The sequence below is a fragment of the Pinus tabuliformis genome, chromosome 4_1 (genome assembly GCF_031772625.1).
Source record: "Pinus tabuliformis cultivar Carrire ecotype Pingquan chromosome 4_1, CPIR1, whole genome shotgun sequence".
Taxonomy (NCBI): Eukaryota; Viridiplantae; Streptophyta; class Pinopsida; order Pinales; family Pinaceae; genus Pinus; species Pinus tabuliformis.
Genome location: NC_142303.1, coordinates 497,682,382 through 497,699,941, shown reverse-complemented (window position 1 = coordinate 497,699,941; position 17,560 = coordinate 497,682,382). Strand labels below are relative to the sequence as shown.

The following is a 17,560-nucleotide window of genomic DNA, read 5'->3' as shown; positions in this document are numbered from 1 at the left end:
CAAAAACCAACAACAATTAACAACATATCAAGACAACCATTGTCAAAACCAGAGGTTGGACAATGGTTGACCATGGATGATTTAAAATGAAAATATCAAATTAAAAATTAAAAATGAAAAGAGATTATAAAACATAACACACACACATAATTGTGAAATATAATAAAATATGTTATCGAAAGAAATGATGATTCATAACTATAATATTTTTAAGTTTAATTTTTATATTTAATTAATAGTACTGCAAAGCACAAAGATTCATTAAAAAATCAAGCAAACGCCATTCATCACAAGCAATTTTTTCACATTTTCAACCGGATCTGAGATTACTAAACCTGGAATGCGAGGGCGAGAAACTGCGGAAAAGGACTTCCGTTCTGCTGGTATCGATGTTGGAATCAATCCACTTTACCCACGTAGTCATTCCTTTCCGGTAAGCCACCATGAAATCCATGCTCGTGTATAAAGTATTCCCTTCCTGCAGGTAATCCCAACTGCTTTGTTTTTTTACCCGAACAAAGTGTCAGTCATCCAGTCCGCCATTAAAGATCACAGTGCCATAAAAGATCAGAGTAAAAAATCTAACAGTTACCATTAATGGCTTGCGTAAAAGTACCCTCTGAGATTGCCTCTGTGAGTCCACTAATGGCCCGAGTTAAAAACAAGAATATCGGCTCCCTTCCATCCTCTGCCATTACTCTCGGCCGAGTCCAGACGAAGCACCACTTTCTGCTTTCCTTGAACCGTAGTGGTCACCATATCCACCAGGTAGGAGCTCGATAAAATGACATTGTAACTCGGTAATCCTGCCAATACCCAAATCATAACAATTTAGCTTAATACAATAACATCACAGAGATCATATTAACTAAGCTACCAGTACCCACCATGGCTCTGAAACTGGAAAGAATATCTCCAGAAACCACGTATGTTCTGCCTTGCGGCAACGCTGCGTGAAGAAGGCAAATCATGGACTGCCATTGATCTCGATCCAGTGAATCTCCCACAAACATTAATGTTTTCCCCCTCAGCTTCTGCAGCATGTCCAGCGCGTTGAATCTGCGACAATAAAACAGCAAAATCATTTTAATCACTGCAATATAATATTTAATTACTCGAGCAAAGTGTACATATAAATTTATTTGGGATTTTTGTATTCGTGCCTTCGAAGGTTGCAGTAACCAGGCTTCCATCTCCATTTCTGGTAGTCCGAATCAGGTCTTCCATTCTTCTGACAGTTGAATTCGCCATCGATATAAGGGCATTTACTCCAGTCATACAGCGGGTACGATAAATCGTGAACCCAGTGCCCAGAGAATATATTGCATCTGGTTCCAATGGCTATATCCGACATTGTGAGGTTCTGGATGGATTTAACTTCTTCTTTGCATAACAGGGCTAGGTACAATGCACAGCAGAACTAGGAGGTGAAAAAGAAGGCAACTCAACTAATATTTGGAAAAAAACATTGAAATTGCAACTCATGCTTGCTAGATGACACTTCAAATCAATGGTTGAAAGTATCTCACTTGATGGGACAGAACTGGATAAAAATGGGACAGAACTGGATAAAAATGTTGACAAGTGTTAATGCATAGGAAAACCTATCGACCTAATTACACATAATGATATGGATGGTTATGAAGGAATTGTGGAAAACAGATTGAAAAGGTATGTAAACTCATTGAGTAACATTGGGACAAACGGATGGAAATGCTCGATTTAATACAAAGGTAGCTGGGAAATGCAATTGAAAAATGTGTGTGTTTCATGTGAGAATTTAGTGGATAAGTGAACATTACGACACTATACAGAACTTTTACGATCACAACACAACAGCGATACAAGGATGTTGCCGCTAGATATACCTCATTATCACCAACCAAGTTCAAAAGTATCTAGCTTTCACCTACCCCATTGACTAAGGAAGTCATGAGAAGAGCACTCTAAACCAAAAGGTTGGAAGAATTGATGTAACGAACTCTTTCCAATTCTGCCCATTTCAATCCTGCACATAAAGATAAAACAACAAAAATCCTTCTCACATCTTTCCGTTCCTGCTGAAATGATCGCAAACGCAGAATTCTGGGACGTGTAGAGCGCAAAACATGAACAATTTAATGCAGTATTTCGAATCTTCAAAGCGATCATTTCAGATATCGGATGGAAGACTACTTGGAGCGAAGACTTTGGAATGCCTTTGGATGAGTTTCGTATAAATGGGCCTCAAGCATTTAATTACTCATGAAAATGGAATGCCAAACAATTCCATGTGACTCAATTGGTACAACACGTTTCATGTGACTCGTCCTTCAAGGGTAAGGGAAGTAATTCATGTTATTTATTTGGTGTCAGTATTTCGAATCTTCAAAGTGATCATTTTAGATATCGGATGGAAGACTACTTGGAGCGAAGACATTGGAATGCCTTTGGATGAGTTTCGTATAAATGAGCCTCAAGCATTCAATTAATCATGAAAATGGAATGCTCTGTATCACATAACTGACATGACTGGAGCATAACAAAGAATTCCATGTGACTCAATTGGTACAACACGTTTCATGTGACTCGTCCTTCAAGGGTAAGGGAAGTAATTCATGTTATTTATTTGGTTTCATGTGAATCGTCTCATGTATCCATCACATCAGAAATACATGGCAGCTTTGACCGGCGAATGAATGCATTGGAGAATCTTTCGGTCGGGAGATTCCGTGGTGCCAATCAGAAATCGTCGCTCAATGCTGCATTAACGCGTGAGCGAATATATCTGAACCCCTCTTAAGTTTTGGGCAGAATGTCCCATGGTGCCAATCACAATCAAATCGGGTTAATATATTATTCACAGAAATGTAGTATGAGATGCCAATGCTTTAGATTCGAGGCGATATATCCAAAAATATAAATTGCGTTTAGTAGTAGCTTAACATCGAATTACATAGACGCCAAATGACATTGCATTTAATGAAACAAGCTTCCCACATATTTCAAAATTTCGAATATAGGAATTAAAAAATAATCGACATGAAAATTGTAAGATAGTTAAAATATTCAAATTAACAATTATTTTTAAAAAATTAAGAATATTTTAATTTATAAATTTATTTTTATTTACAATTATATAAATGAATTGTTGAATTGGGACTTCTGTCATCCAAAATAGTTATAAGGAGTAAATCACATATAGAAAGACCTTTTTCGACGTGTTTAGAACCAGTCAAGTTGAAGAAAGAGATCCAGCTTTGCGTGTTAAATAGTCTGAGCAGGGCCTCCAACAACTATCTAGATTAACGGCTAGCTTTGACTTAGGGACAGTCAAAAAGTCAAATTGATTATTTCAAGAAAGATAGTAATGACCATAACTATATATAAATATATAATTATATAAATGAAATAATTTAAGAAGGGGTTTACTTTAATAATTTGTTAAAATGTATAATTTAATAATTAAAAATTTTTATTAAATGGGAATTAGTTAAATTGAAGACCTAACTTATTTATAAATAAGGTAAATGTAATTAAATAAAATAAATAATAATAATACAAATCAGCAAATAAATACATAATAATAATATATATTTGCTAGATAAATAAATAAATAGATAAAAATCTATATAAAAATAAAAAATAATAATAATATATATGAATTAGTTATGAAATAAATAATAAAGTAAATAATGATAAGAAAATAACTAATATATATCCGTTAATAAATAGATAAATTACCAACACTAACAATATATAAAAATTACTTACCAAAAAATAATAATAATAATATATATTCCTTAATAGATAAATAAAATTAGTATATAATAAAATAATAATAATATTTATCAAAATTAGTTACAAAGAACTAATAAATAAATAATAATAATAAAAACATAACTAAATAAATATTTGTTATAACAATAATAATTAAGGAAAAGGGGACGACTCAACAATAAAAATAAGCAAAATAATAATAATAATAATATATATTCGTTAATAGATAAATAAATAATTAATTAAAATATATATATATATATATATATAAAAGATAAATTAATTAATTAAATATATATATATATATATATATATATATATATATATATATATATATATATAATAAGTAAATAAATATTAGCTATGATAATAGATACCAATATCAATTAAGGAAAAAAGAGCGACACAAAATAAACAGGAGAAGGCTTGGAAAGAGTCCAGAGCCAAAAAGGATAAACCCTAGGAGATAGGAAGGCTCCAGGGAAACGACGAAAGCGAAAAAGATGAAAGAGGGGGGGAGACTAAGATGAAAGGGCAGGGATCCAACATCTACTGATCTTCCAGCCGTCAATAGAGATGACAACTGGAAGATCAGTAGATGTTGGATCCCTGCCCTTTCATCTTAGTCTCCCCCCCTCTTTCATCTTTTTCGCTTTCGTCGTTCCCCTGGAGCCTTCCTATCTCCTAGGGTTTATCCTTTTTGGCTCTGGACTCTTTCCAGGCCTTCTCCTGTTTATTTTGTGTCGCTCCTTTTTCCCTGATTGATATTGGTATCTATTATCATAGCTAATATTTATTTACTTATTATTATTATTATTATTATTATTATTTTATATATATATATATATATATTATTTTATTTTATTTATCTTTTATATATATATATATATATATATATATTAATTAATTAATTATCTATTAGCGAATATATATTATTATTATTATTATTATTTTATTATTTTTTCGTAACTAATTTTTATATATTGTTAGTATTGGTAATTTATTTATTTATCAATGGATATATATTAGTTATTTTCTTATCATTATTAACTTTATTATTTCTTTCATAGCTAATTCATATATATTATTATTATTTTTTATTTTTATATAGATTTTTATCTATTTATTTATTTATTTAGCGAATATATTATTATTATTATTATGTATTTATTTGCTGATTTATATTATTATTATTTATTTTATTTAATTAAATTTACCTTATTTATAAATAAGTTAGGTCTTCAATTTAACTAATTCCCATTTAATAAAAAAATTTAATTATTAAATTATACATTTTAACTAATTATTAAAGTAAACCCCTTCTTAAATTATTTCATTTATATAATTATATATTTATATATAGGTATGGTCATTACTATCTTCCTTGAAATAATCAATTTGACTTTTTGACTGTCCCTAAGTCAAAGCTAGCCATTAATCTAGATAGCTGTTGGAGGCCCTGCTCAGACTATTTAACACACAAAGCTGGATCTGTTTCTTCAACTTGTCCTGACGATGAGCCACACTTGCTGGCTCGAAACGCATCGACAAAGGTCTTTCTATATGTGATTTACACCGAAGCTCTTCTTATAACTATATAAATGAAATTATTTATTCAAATCTTCAGGTATAGATTCAAACTTCATCTTTAAATAAAATAAAATTATATACTATCAAGAGTGCACGGAGCTCTTACAAATTCATTCATTCTCATGATGCTTGGGATTGGTAATTTGACAATTTCCATATCTAACAACACTGTTAATATTGTCTAAGAGATAATTAAAGATTTTCTTAAAAAGTGTAATTTTAATTAAAATGCAAAATCTAAGTAAAATTATTAATATTAGACATATATATAATAAGCTTATATATAACTAATACAACTATATTAATTAATAAATGTAGTTGATATATATTTATAATTATAATTATTAATTAATATTAATTATTATTATTTTTATTTTTATTTTTATTGTTAAATAAATTTAATAACATTATTAATTAATAAATGTTAATGATAATTAATTTATTAATTTATATTTTATTCATTATTAATTAGTTCATTAGATAATTAATTATTTATTTATTAAATAATAAATAAAAAAATTTATTTATTTTTATTTTATTCATTAAATAATTAAATATTTAATTTAATGCATAATTAATTAAATCATTTATTAATTATTTGGTGATGGTGGTGGTGGTCCACTAAGTCCAATGTGGTCTATTGGACCTAAAGAAATGAGAGTCTTATTGTCATTTTCAAAATCTTATTTATGTGATCAAAGAGCAAGGAAAGAAGCGTTACAAGGTTGTTATAATTGGTCTGACTTAATAAGTCAAGAAGATTGGAGGTGTGGCTGATGATAGGGAATTGAGAGTGTATGTGGGCAAGAGTCGGGTAGTCTAAAAGGAAGTGATTTTCATCTTCCGCCTAGTTAGTATAAAAAATTTGACAAATTCTATCGTCCTAGGGAGTCTTGGGAGTAGACTACCGATCAGTTTAACTAGGAAGCTTGTGAGAGTTAGTTCTAATCCTAGCACTATTCATTTTCTTCTTAGTGCTAGTCAACATAGAGAGATAATTTTGGTTATCGGGGGTGGGGTTGATCACCTCCTTATAGTACCTTAGCTTAGTATTAAGGGATTAATACTAAAATCCCAAGGGATTATGAACCTAAGGGAATAATATTAAACCTAAGGGACTAATCTCATAAACCCAAAGTCCATAAACCCTAAGATAAATACTATAAACACTAAAATAAACATGGTTGACCATGGTTGAACATGGTTGAGACAATCCTTGGACCATGGCTAAGTATGCTTAACCATGGTTTATTTTCATATTAACACAATCTTTGTGACAATGCGATGTTTGACCATGATTGACTATGATTTACCATGGCTGACAATGTTTGAATTTATAAAACATGGTTGACCGTGGTTAACCATGGCTAACCATGAATAACCATCGTTGAGCATGGTTGACGATGATTATTATATTGAGACAATCTTTATCATAATGCGACGTTGGACCATGGTTGAGACAATGATTGATTTTCATATTGAGACAATCTTTGTCACAATGTGACGTTAGACCATGGTTGACCATGGTTGAATAATATTAAACCCAAGGTATATAAACCCTAAGATAAATATTATAAACACTAAAAGAAGTTTGGTTTACCATGGTTGATTTTCATATTGAGACAAACCTTGTCACAATGTGACATTCAACCATCCTTGACCATGATTGATTTTCAAATCGACAAAATCTTTGTCATAATATGACATTAGACCATGGTTAACCATGGTTGATTCTCATATTGAGATAATATTTGTCATAATGTGATGTTTGACTAGGGTTGACTATGTTTGAATTTATAAAACATGTTTGAATATTATCGATATTATAAACCCAAGGGAATAAAAAACCTAGGGATTAATACTAAAAACCCAAGGGATTATAAATCTAAGAGAATAATATTAAACCCTAGGAATAATAAACCTTATATACCCAAGAAAATAATAAACCGAAGGGATAAAAATTAAAAACCTAAGGTATGTAAACCCTAAGATACATATTTTAAACCCTAAAATAAACATGGGTGATCATGGTTGATCATGGTTGATTTTCACATTGAGACAATCCTTGCTACAATGCAACATTGGACCATGGTTGTCCATGCTTGATAATGATTGATTTTCATATCGAGACAATATTTGTCACAATGGAATGTTCAACCACGGTTGACCATGGTTGGCTATTATTAACTGTGGTTGTCCATGCTTGATATTATAAACCCGAGGGAATAATAAACACATGGATTGATATTATAAACCCAATGGATTAATACTAAAACCCAAGGGTTTATGAACCCAAGGAAATAATATTAAACCCAAGGGACTAATATTATAAACCCTAAGATAAATAGTTTAAACACTAAAATAAACATGGTTGATCACAATTGATTTTAATATTGAGACAATCCTTGTCACAATGTGACATTGGACCATTGTTGATCATGCTTAACCATGGTTGATTTTTGTATCAAGACAATCTTTGTTACAATGCAACGTTTTACCATGGTTGACCATGATTGACCATGATTGACCATGGGTGACCATGTTTGATTTTATAAAATGTGGTTCAACATGATTGACCAAGGTTGACCATGATTGACCATGGTTAATCATGGTTGACCATGATTATCATACTGAGACAATATTTGGCATAATGCAAGGTTGGACCATGGTTGAAACAATGATTTATTTTCATAATGAGGCAATTTTGTTACAATGGGATGTTGGACCATGGTTGAACACGATTGATTTTATAAAATATGGTTTACCATTATTGAATTTGTAAAAAATGGTTGACCATGATCATTACTATAAACCCAAGGGAATAATAAACCCTAGGGATTAATACTAAAAACCCAAAGGGCTATAAACCTAAGGGAATAATATTAAACCCTAGGAATATGGACCCTTATATTAATAAGAAGAAGGGAATAATAAACCCAAAGGATAAAAATTATAAACCCAACATAGATAAAATCTAAGATAAATATTATAAACCCTAAAAGAAGCATGGTTGACAATGGTTGATTTCCATATAAAGAAAATCCTTATCACAATGCAACGTTCGACCAGGGTTGACCATGATTGATTTTCATATCGAGACAATCTTTGTCACCATGTGACGTTGGACCATGGTTGACCATGATTGATTTTCATATTGCGACAAACATTGTCATAATGTGATATTTGACCATGGTTGGCTAGGATTGACCATGGTTGACCATGATTGATAATATAAACCCAAGGGATTGATATTATAAACCCAAGGGATTAATACTAAAACCCCAAGGGATTATGAACCCAAGGGAATAATATTAAACTGAAGGTTTAATATAAACACTAAAATAAACATGGTTGACCATGGTTGCTTTTCATATTGAGACAATCCTTGTCACAATGTGACATTGGACCATGGTTGACCATGCTTAACAATGGTTGATTTTCATATTAAAACGATGTTTGTCACAATGCGACATGTGACCATGGTTGAATATGATTGACCATGGTTGACCATGTTTGATTTTATGAGACATGGTTGACCATGGTTAACTAAGGTTGACCATGATTATCATATTGAGACAATATTTTTCATAATGCGACATTGGACTATGGTTGAGACAATGATTGATTTTCATATTGAGACAATATTTGACATAATGAAACATTGGACCATGGTTGATCATGATTAAGACCACGATTGATTTAATAAAATATGGTTGACCATTATTGGAATTATAAAACATGGTTGACCATGATTAATATTATAAACGCATGGGAATAATAAACCCCAAGTATTAATACTAAAAACACAAGGGACTATAAAACATGGTTTACCATGATCAATGTTATAAACCCTAGGGATTAACACTAAAAACCCAAGTGATTATAAACCTAAGGGAATAATATTAAACCCTAGGAATATGAACCCTAGGGACTGATATTATAAACCCAAGGGAATATTAAGCCAAAGGGATAAAAATTATAAACTTAAGGTATATAAACCTTAATATAAATATTGTAAAACATAAAATAAACATGGTTGACCATGGGTGATTTCCATATTGAGACAATCCTTATCATAATATAACGTCGAACCATGGTTGACCATGGTGGGTCATGATTGATTTTCATATCGAGACAATCTTTGTTACAATGCAATGTTGGACCATGGTTGATCTTCATGTTGAGACAATCAATGTCACAATGCGATATTCAACCATGGTTGACGATGGTTAACCATGGTTGGCTATAATTAATGATGGCTAACCATGATTGATATTATAAACCCAAGGGATTGATATTATAAATCCAAAGGAATAATAAACCCAAGGGATTAATACTAAAACCCCAAGGTATTATGAACCCAAGGGACTAATATTATAAACCCAAGATATATAAACCCTAAGATAAATATTATAAACACTAAAATAAACATGGTTGACCATGGTTGATTTTCATATTGAGCCAATCCTTGTCATAATGCGACGTTGGATCATGGTCGACCATGCTTAACCATGGTCAATTTCCATATCAAGGAAATATTTGTCACAATGCGACGTTCGACCATGATTGACCATGGATGACCATGTTTTCTTTTATAAAACATGGTTGAACATGGTTGACCAATGTTAACTATGATTGAACATGATTGACCATAGTTGACCATGAATATCATATTTAGACAATCTTTGTCATAATCTGACATTGGACCATGGTTGAGACAATAATTGATATTCATATTGAGACAATCTTTGTCACAATGTGATGTTGGACCATGGTTGACCATGAGTAATCATGGTTAACTAAGATTGATTTTATAAAATATGGTTGTTCATGATTTACCATGATTGAATTTATAAAACATGATTGACCATGATTGATATTATAAACCCAAGGGAATAATAAACATTAGGTTTTAATACGAAAAATACAAGGGACTATAAACCAAAGTGAATAATATTAAACCCTAAGAATATGAACCCTTAGATTATTAAACACAATGGATTGATATTATAAACCCAAGGGAATAATAAACCCCGGGGATTAATGCTAAAAACACAAGGGACTATAAAACATGGTTGACCATGATCGATATTATAAACCCAAGGGAATATAAACCCTAGGGATTAACACTAAAAACCCAATGGATTATAAACCTAAAGGAATAATATTAAAACCTAGGAATATGAACCCTTAGATTAATAAACCCAAGGGATTTATATTATAAACCCAAGGGAATAATAAACCTAAGGGATAAAAATTATAAACCCAAGGTATATAAACCTTAAGATAAATATTATAAACCCTAAAATAAACATGGTTGACCATGGTTCATTTCCATATTGAGACAATCCTTGTCACAATGCAATGTTGGACCATGCTTGACCATGCTTGACCATGATTGATTTTCATATCAAGACAATCTTTGTCACAATGCGACGTTGGACCATGGTTGACCATGGTTAATTTTCATATTGAGACAATCATTGTCACAATGTGATATTCGACCATGGTTGACTATGATTGACCATGGTTGACCATGATTGATATTATAAACCCAAAGGAATAACAAAGCCTAAGGATTGATATTATAAACCCAAGGGAATAACAAAGCCTAAGGATTGATATTATAAACCCAAGGGAATAATAAACCCATTGGGTTATGAACCCAAGGGATTAATATTAAACCCAATTCCAACAAATATTTTAAACCCAAGGCATATAAACCCTCAGATAAATATTATAAACACTAAAATAAGCATGGTTGAACATGATTGATTTTCATATTGTGACAATCCTTGTCACAATGCAACATTAAACCATGGCTGAGACAATGATTGATTTTAATATTGAGATAGTATTTGTCACCATGCAACGTTGGACCATGGTTGACTACAATTGATTTTAGAAAATATGGTTGATCATGGTTGACTGCGATTAAATTTATAAAAAAATGTTGACGATGGTTAACCATGATTGATATTATAAACCCAAGGGAATAATAAACCATAGGGATTAATACTAAAAACACAAGGGACTATAACCCTAAGTGAATAAAAAAACCCTAGGAATATGAACCCTTAGATGATTATACCCAAGGGATTGATAGTATAAAATGAAGGGAGTAATAAACCCAAGGGATAAAAATTATAAGCCTAAGGTATATAAACCCTAAAATAAATATTATAAGCCCTAAAATAAACATGGTTTCCTATGTTTGATTTCAATATTAAGACAATCCTTGTCACAATGCTACATTGGACCATGGTTGATCATGCTTGGCCATGATTGATTTTCATATCGAAACAATATTTAGCACAATATGATGTTGGACCATGGTTGACCATGGTTTATTTCCATATCCAAACAATATTTGCCACAATGTGACGTTTGACCATGATTGACCATGGTTTGCCATGTTTTGATTTTATAAAACATGGTTGAACATGATTAGCCATGGCTGACCATCGTTGACCATGATTGTCCATGGTTGACCATCATTGTTGATCATGATGAAAGGGATTTTAATCAAGGTTGATCGTGGTTGATGAAATTTATCCATGGTTAATAATGGTTGACCATCATTGACCATGGTTGATCATGGTTGACCATAAAGATATTGACCATGGTTGACCATAGTCAAGCATGATTAACCATCATTTATCATGGTTGACTGTAGAGACATATCAAGATAGCCAACAACAATTAACAACACTAAACAACAGTAAACAAAAACCAACAACAATTAACAACATATCAAGACAACCATTGTCACAACCAGAGGTTGGACAATGGTTGACCATGGATGATTTAAAATTAAAATATCAAATTAAAAATTAAAAATGAAAAGAGATTATAAAACATAACACACACACATAATTGTGAAATATAATAAAATATGTTATCGAAAGAAATGATGATTCATAACTATAATATTTTTAAGTTTAATTTTTATATTTAATTAATAAATATATAAAAACTCAAAAACATAATATCATTGGGATAATGGCACAAATATTATGGAATTGAAGAGAAGGGATGGCTGATGAGCCCCGGAAATGGGTAACTATATGGGCTCATTTTGCCTATTATTCTCATTTAATCCACAATTCTCCATAGTTTTATGCATGCTTTTCAATATATTTATGTTAATTGTGTGAAAGGGAATAGTCACTTTATCACAAGGTCCAATACGTGCTTATTGCAGATTTTTGGACATTTTTAGACCAAGATCAAGCATTTATGAGTAGATTGGCAGCCAAATACGAGGACACAAGGCTGAGGTTTTGTAGGAGGGGTGTCTACTACACTAAATGACCCCTTCCTCAAGTTCTCCACCATCAGCTTGGAGTTCTACAACGCACCAAAGATGATTTCAAGGGGCAACCGAGCAGGTCTAGTGAAGTGGTCGATTAGCTGCAGTTTTGGGCAGCCAAGCTCCTAAAGTTAAGGAGGATTGTTGGGGGTCCTCGTATGCATAAGTAGGAAGGCTTCAAGACTTGGTAGTTTAGTCATTTTGTTAGTCTATTTTCTCACTTTAGTGCAGCTCTGTATCAACACATTTTCGAGCTTCTTCTTGTAGACAGTTTTTGGGATGTAACTATTATTTTTTTTATCAATGAAGATGAATCCAACTTTTCACTAGCTATGATCTTTCTTAGGAGGTTGTAGCTCTTTAGGTTGGGCCCAACCCAAGTGCTAGTACCTCCTTTGTGTACTTTTATGTGTTTTTATTACATTCATAGACTAATTTATGTTATTTAGGTTAAAATCTTGCTTCATTTCTTAGGTTGTTTTTGATAATTAAGATAGTTGTTCATGCTTTAGGTTGATTTCGCCCTCCTTGGGATCATGAATTGAGACCAAGGTACACTTGCTACCACAAAAACATTGTTTTTTCCTTCCAATGCAGTCACTAGTGTTAGATTTTAGGTTGGAAAAGTTGATATCAGTTGTGTTTCCATGTTTAGATCTGTTCTTGCTCAGTTTTCATAAGCTCTCTTGTATGATTTTCTATCTATGAACTGTTGTTCATCATATTTCTGGTTTTTAAGAGTAGATTAGGTCAAAATAAATAGATCTCTATTTTTTAGTCTTTGTTTGGATCAGTTTTTGGAAAGTAATGTGTAGAACACCTGTAATACATTCCTACCTACCCTTCCTCCATCATACAACCTGCTCCAGCCCCTCACTCAATATTTCTTCCCTTCATTCGCCACACTCTCCCAACTTACGCTAATTTCTACATTTTTGTGCAACATTGCTTTCTTCATCCTTGAACAAATCCAACCATCTTCATCACTCCTTAGCTTCATTACCAGGTCCTACACCTCTTAACATCCTTATCCATCCTTCATTTCCACTTCCCCACAGTTTTTCCTCCATCAATATTCTAAAAAATCACTTTCAACCTGTTCCTGTAGAACTTCCTGTAGAATTTCCTGTAGATCCCCCATAGCCTCTTGTAGAAGATAATGCAAGCAGTTTTTTGAGATCTGAGCATGGTGGAAATCTCCAGAAGGGTGCTAGGGATGCCTTAGGTCCTCTCCACACCTTCCTAACCCCATGAAATGCCCACTCCATTTTCTTTCACCAATAAACCTTTGCACAGTAAAAAATAGTTAAAACACATGCATAATAATTTTGCATAAAATTGCTCAAAAATACAAAAAGATGAATTTTCCATATTTTTCTTCAAAAATAGCTTAAAAACATGTATTTTTCCTCTACAATAGTCCATGGCATCCATTTCAGTAGTTTTACATCTCTTTTCTTGCACAAGTAGGGTTAGTCAGTGAAACTAGGGTTTGTTAGGGTTTGCACTTCCTTTCAGCTTTCATCTTCTTTCTGCAAGTAGACTAGCCTCTTTTGAGTTAGATTTCATCCATCATAGTTAAAAGATTCTTCTAAGAACTCATAGAAGTTGGCTTAAGATCCTAGCGCACTTGTGCCAACTGATCAAGTGACAGTTTGCAGTAAGAGCTAGTACTTGTGCATATAGCATTGTCGCTTCCAAGTTTGTTACGAACTACCGGGTTGATAACAGTAAATACAGTGACATTGAATTCGGCTAGGGTTTCCTCCACCTACAACCGCAAAAGGGGGTTCTATACCTGTGCTCCCTCCTCGCCCAGCGAGAGCCTCGGGCCACATTTGCTCTCCTTTTTTGACACCTTATGGCACCTGGCATCAGGTTCGGTTTTGATTTTCTTCTACCCATCACTTTTTGTCGATGAGTATGGAGGAGGACTTGGTAGACTATACGGATGACCCGAATGATTCAGTGCCCATTTGGACTACTACTCCTTCTCCACTGTCAGTCGCATCACCATCTGCTGTCCCTGTTACTTCTATCAATAACCTTAGGGATGGCTCCGAGTCTTACCCTACCTGCCCTAGCTCCTCGCAGCCAATCATCTCCTCACCTATGGACTCCAATCCCTAGATGGGTTCTGATTACTCTCCCCCTTCTCCGGCATCCCAACATTTCCTGGCAACTTGTTTGGATACAAATACCCCCTCTTATCCTCCAGGAAATGTTATTACTTTTCCTTATGTTAGCTTCCCTCTCAACTCTCCTTCGGAGCCAAGTCATATGTTTCCTTCCTCAGTGTGCCCTATTAAACCTCCTCTATCTCATTCTACACCCTCCTCCCATCAAGATACTGCACCCCTCTCTTTCGGTTTTTTTGAAGGCCCTTCTACTGACCTGTCTGCATGTGGTTTTGATCCTAGGGTTGATGATGTTCAGGATAACCCCCATGAGCCCTCCTCCACTCCTCAGGCAGACAAGTCCTCCAAGTCTGCGAAGAAGTCTAAGTGTGTAAAATCTAGGAACAAGGGAATTTCTCTCTGCTTTTGGGAAGGGCTCCAGATGGGGGATTTTATTAACACTGCAGACAAGGTTTTGGTCAGGAGAGTGTGTGGTCACACTTACTCTAGAATGAGATTACAGCAGTAGATCATTGAAATTTGGGGGCAGGTACTCTTAGAACTGCCATCGATCACTACTCTCTCACATGGGTGGTTCGCTCTCCAATTTCAACATGCAGATTATACATCTTGGGTGCTCTCAAAATATTGGCACATTCAATTGGATCTTGTCCTTCTCAAGCGGTGAAGTCCTATGTTTGACCAAGAATGTGAAAAATTCGGGGGCTGGACCCATCTGGGTTTGCTTATTGAGTTTGTTGCTTCACTTCTGGTCTGAAGGCATCTTCATCGCATTGGAAATGCTCTCAGAACCTATCTAGATTAGAACAAATCTTATATTTTTTCAGGCAATATGTCGCTCACCTGCATTCTGGTCCATCTAGACACCTGGGAGGGTTTGGAGGAGGAAATTACTTTATTTTGGAAGCATTTTACTCATATCTATATTCTTGACTCTGAAGGGGTGTCATTTAGATGTAGAAACTTTCATAAGGTGGGGAACTTGTACAAGGAATGTCTACTGGTTCTATCATCCTCCCCCCATGAGAATGCACCAAAAATCATCATATTAGAAAACCAAATTGGTTCTCAGGACAAGTGGATTCCCAGAGAACTTAGAAAAGTAGTCAAAGAAAAAATTCCGGGAGAAAGGGAATGTGACAAAGCTGGTTTACCCTCCCTCGCCCCCTCTTACGAGGTCTAATGCGACGACCAAAACAATGCTCTCATCGGGTAATCCTTCTTCCTGTACTTCCTCCATGACTCAATGTTACATGTCATCTGCATGCTCATCGCGCCCACTGACCTATCCCTCGTTTATTCCTCCCCATTTTCTCCAACATTCCTCCATCCTTCTCTAGTCATTCTCCTTCATTCCCTTCGATTGAGGCTTTGGATGCTTCATGTCCTTCTCACTCCTACAATTTGCTCTCCTTGGAAAAAATTTCTTCCTTCGACGTCTGTAGAATTGGTAGACATTCATCCATTTCTAAGGCCATCCATCAAGCTAGTATAGACGTGGGTCAAGGAAGAAAAATTTCTATTGATAGGGTTCTTAGACCAAAGAACACCCTATATTCTCCACACCCCTCCCCATGAAGTGGCTATCCCTAAATTTCCACAGGCTAGCTAGGCTTACTAAAAAGATAGCCTTTAAAAGACCCTTGGACACTGAATTGGTGGATGTGATATTCCTACAAGAAACTCTTAGACTTATTGACCAGATTATCCTCGCTTTGGAATCCCTTATCCATGGTTGGAAATTCCAAGTCCTTGATGTTCGAAGGCAATCTAGGGGAGTTGATTTTGGGTTCAATCCATGGTCTTCCAGGCTTATTAATATTTGGGGATGAGTTGGTTTCATTGGCGCAGACATCTTCTCATCAGACTTGGGGAAGGAACTAAGTTTGATCAATATGTATGGTCACTGTCATAATCGGACTACTTTTTGGGACCACTTCCTCAATTTATCTCTTTTGCAAGAAGACAATATCATATTGGGAGGCGACCTCAATTTTTCTATGGGCCATGCTCAGTCCTCGGGGCGCAATTCTCAGATTGATCCCCTATTTGATTTTATGGAACAACTCTTGGAAAATAATCGACTCATAGACATTCCAATGGCTCGGCCTCAACCTACCTGGAGGAACAGAAGGACTGGAGAGGCCATGCTGGCTCAAAGACTGGATCATTCTCTTATCAAAGAACCTCTTATTGGGTTTCTTTCTATCTAGAGACAATGGGAAGGACTAGGTGGACTATCTGACCACTCCCCCATTTACCTTGAGATCATTGGTCATGCTCGCAAGCCTAAAGCCCCATTTACGTTTAATGCTACCTGGTTAAAGGACATGGACCGCATCAAATTGGTCTTGGAATTTTGGAAGGATCACCCCCTTGATTCTAGACGGTTTATCACTGAAGGATTTTCCAATAACCTTCTTAGACATAAGATATTAACCATTGATTGGGTCAAAGACAAAAGAATGAAGGATGTATATGCCTACACTCTTTCTCTAATGCAAAGTGTAAAAGGTGTTTGAGGATGATCAACTCAGCAATGTTGTTTGTTCTAATGCCCAAACCGATCTAAATTTTGAAAAAATGATTATTAGATAGATGAAAAATGACAACTCCTCCACAATCATTCTCTTAGGAAAACCCGTCAAAATAAGCCCATGGCAGACTCCTATCTATGAATTTAAGGATAATAGTTCTCTAAGGCATAAGTCGATCATTGTCTAGAATGATGGTGTATAAAGATATTATATGGGCATATGCC

At 34.1% G+C, this 17,560-nt stretch overlaps 1 pseudogene across 1 annotated transcript in view; it reads right to left on the bottom strand.

Annotated features, from left to right (window-relative positions):
• Nucleotides 1-310: 310 nt before the first annotated feature.
• Nucleotides 311-17,560, bottom strand: part of LOC149176694 (protein PMR5-like) — a 45,453-nt pseudogene continuing 28,203 nt past the window's right edge. The window contains exons 4-7 of the transcript XR_016258356.1: nt 1,164-1,420; nt 888-1,059; nt 617-806; nt 311-494 (exon numbers count right to left, since the gene is read on the bottom strand). The product of XR_016258356.1 is annotated as a protein PMR5-like (transcript). The remainder of the gene's footprint in view (nt 495-616; nt 807-887; nt 1,060-1,163; nt 1,421-17,560) is intronic.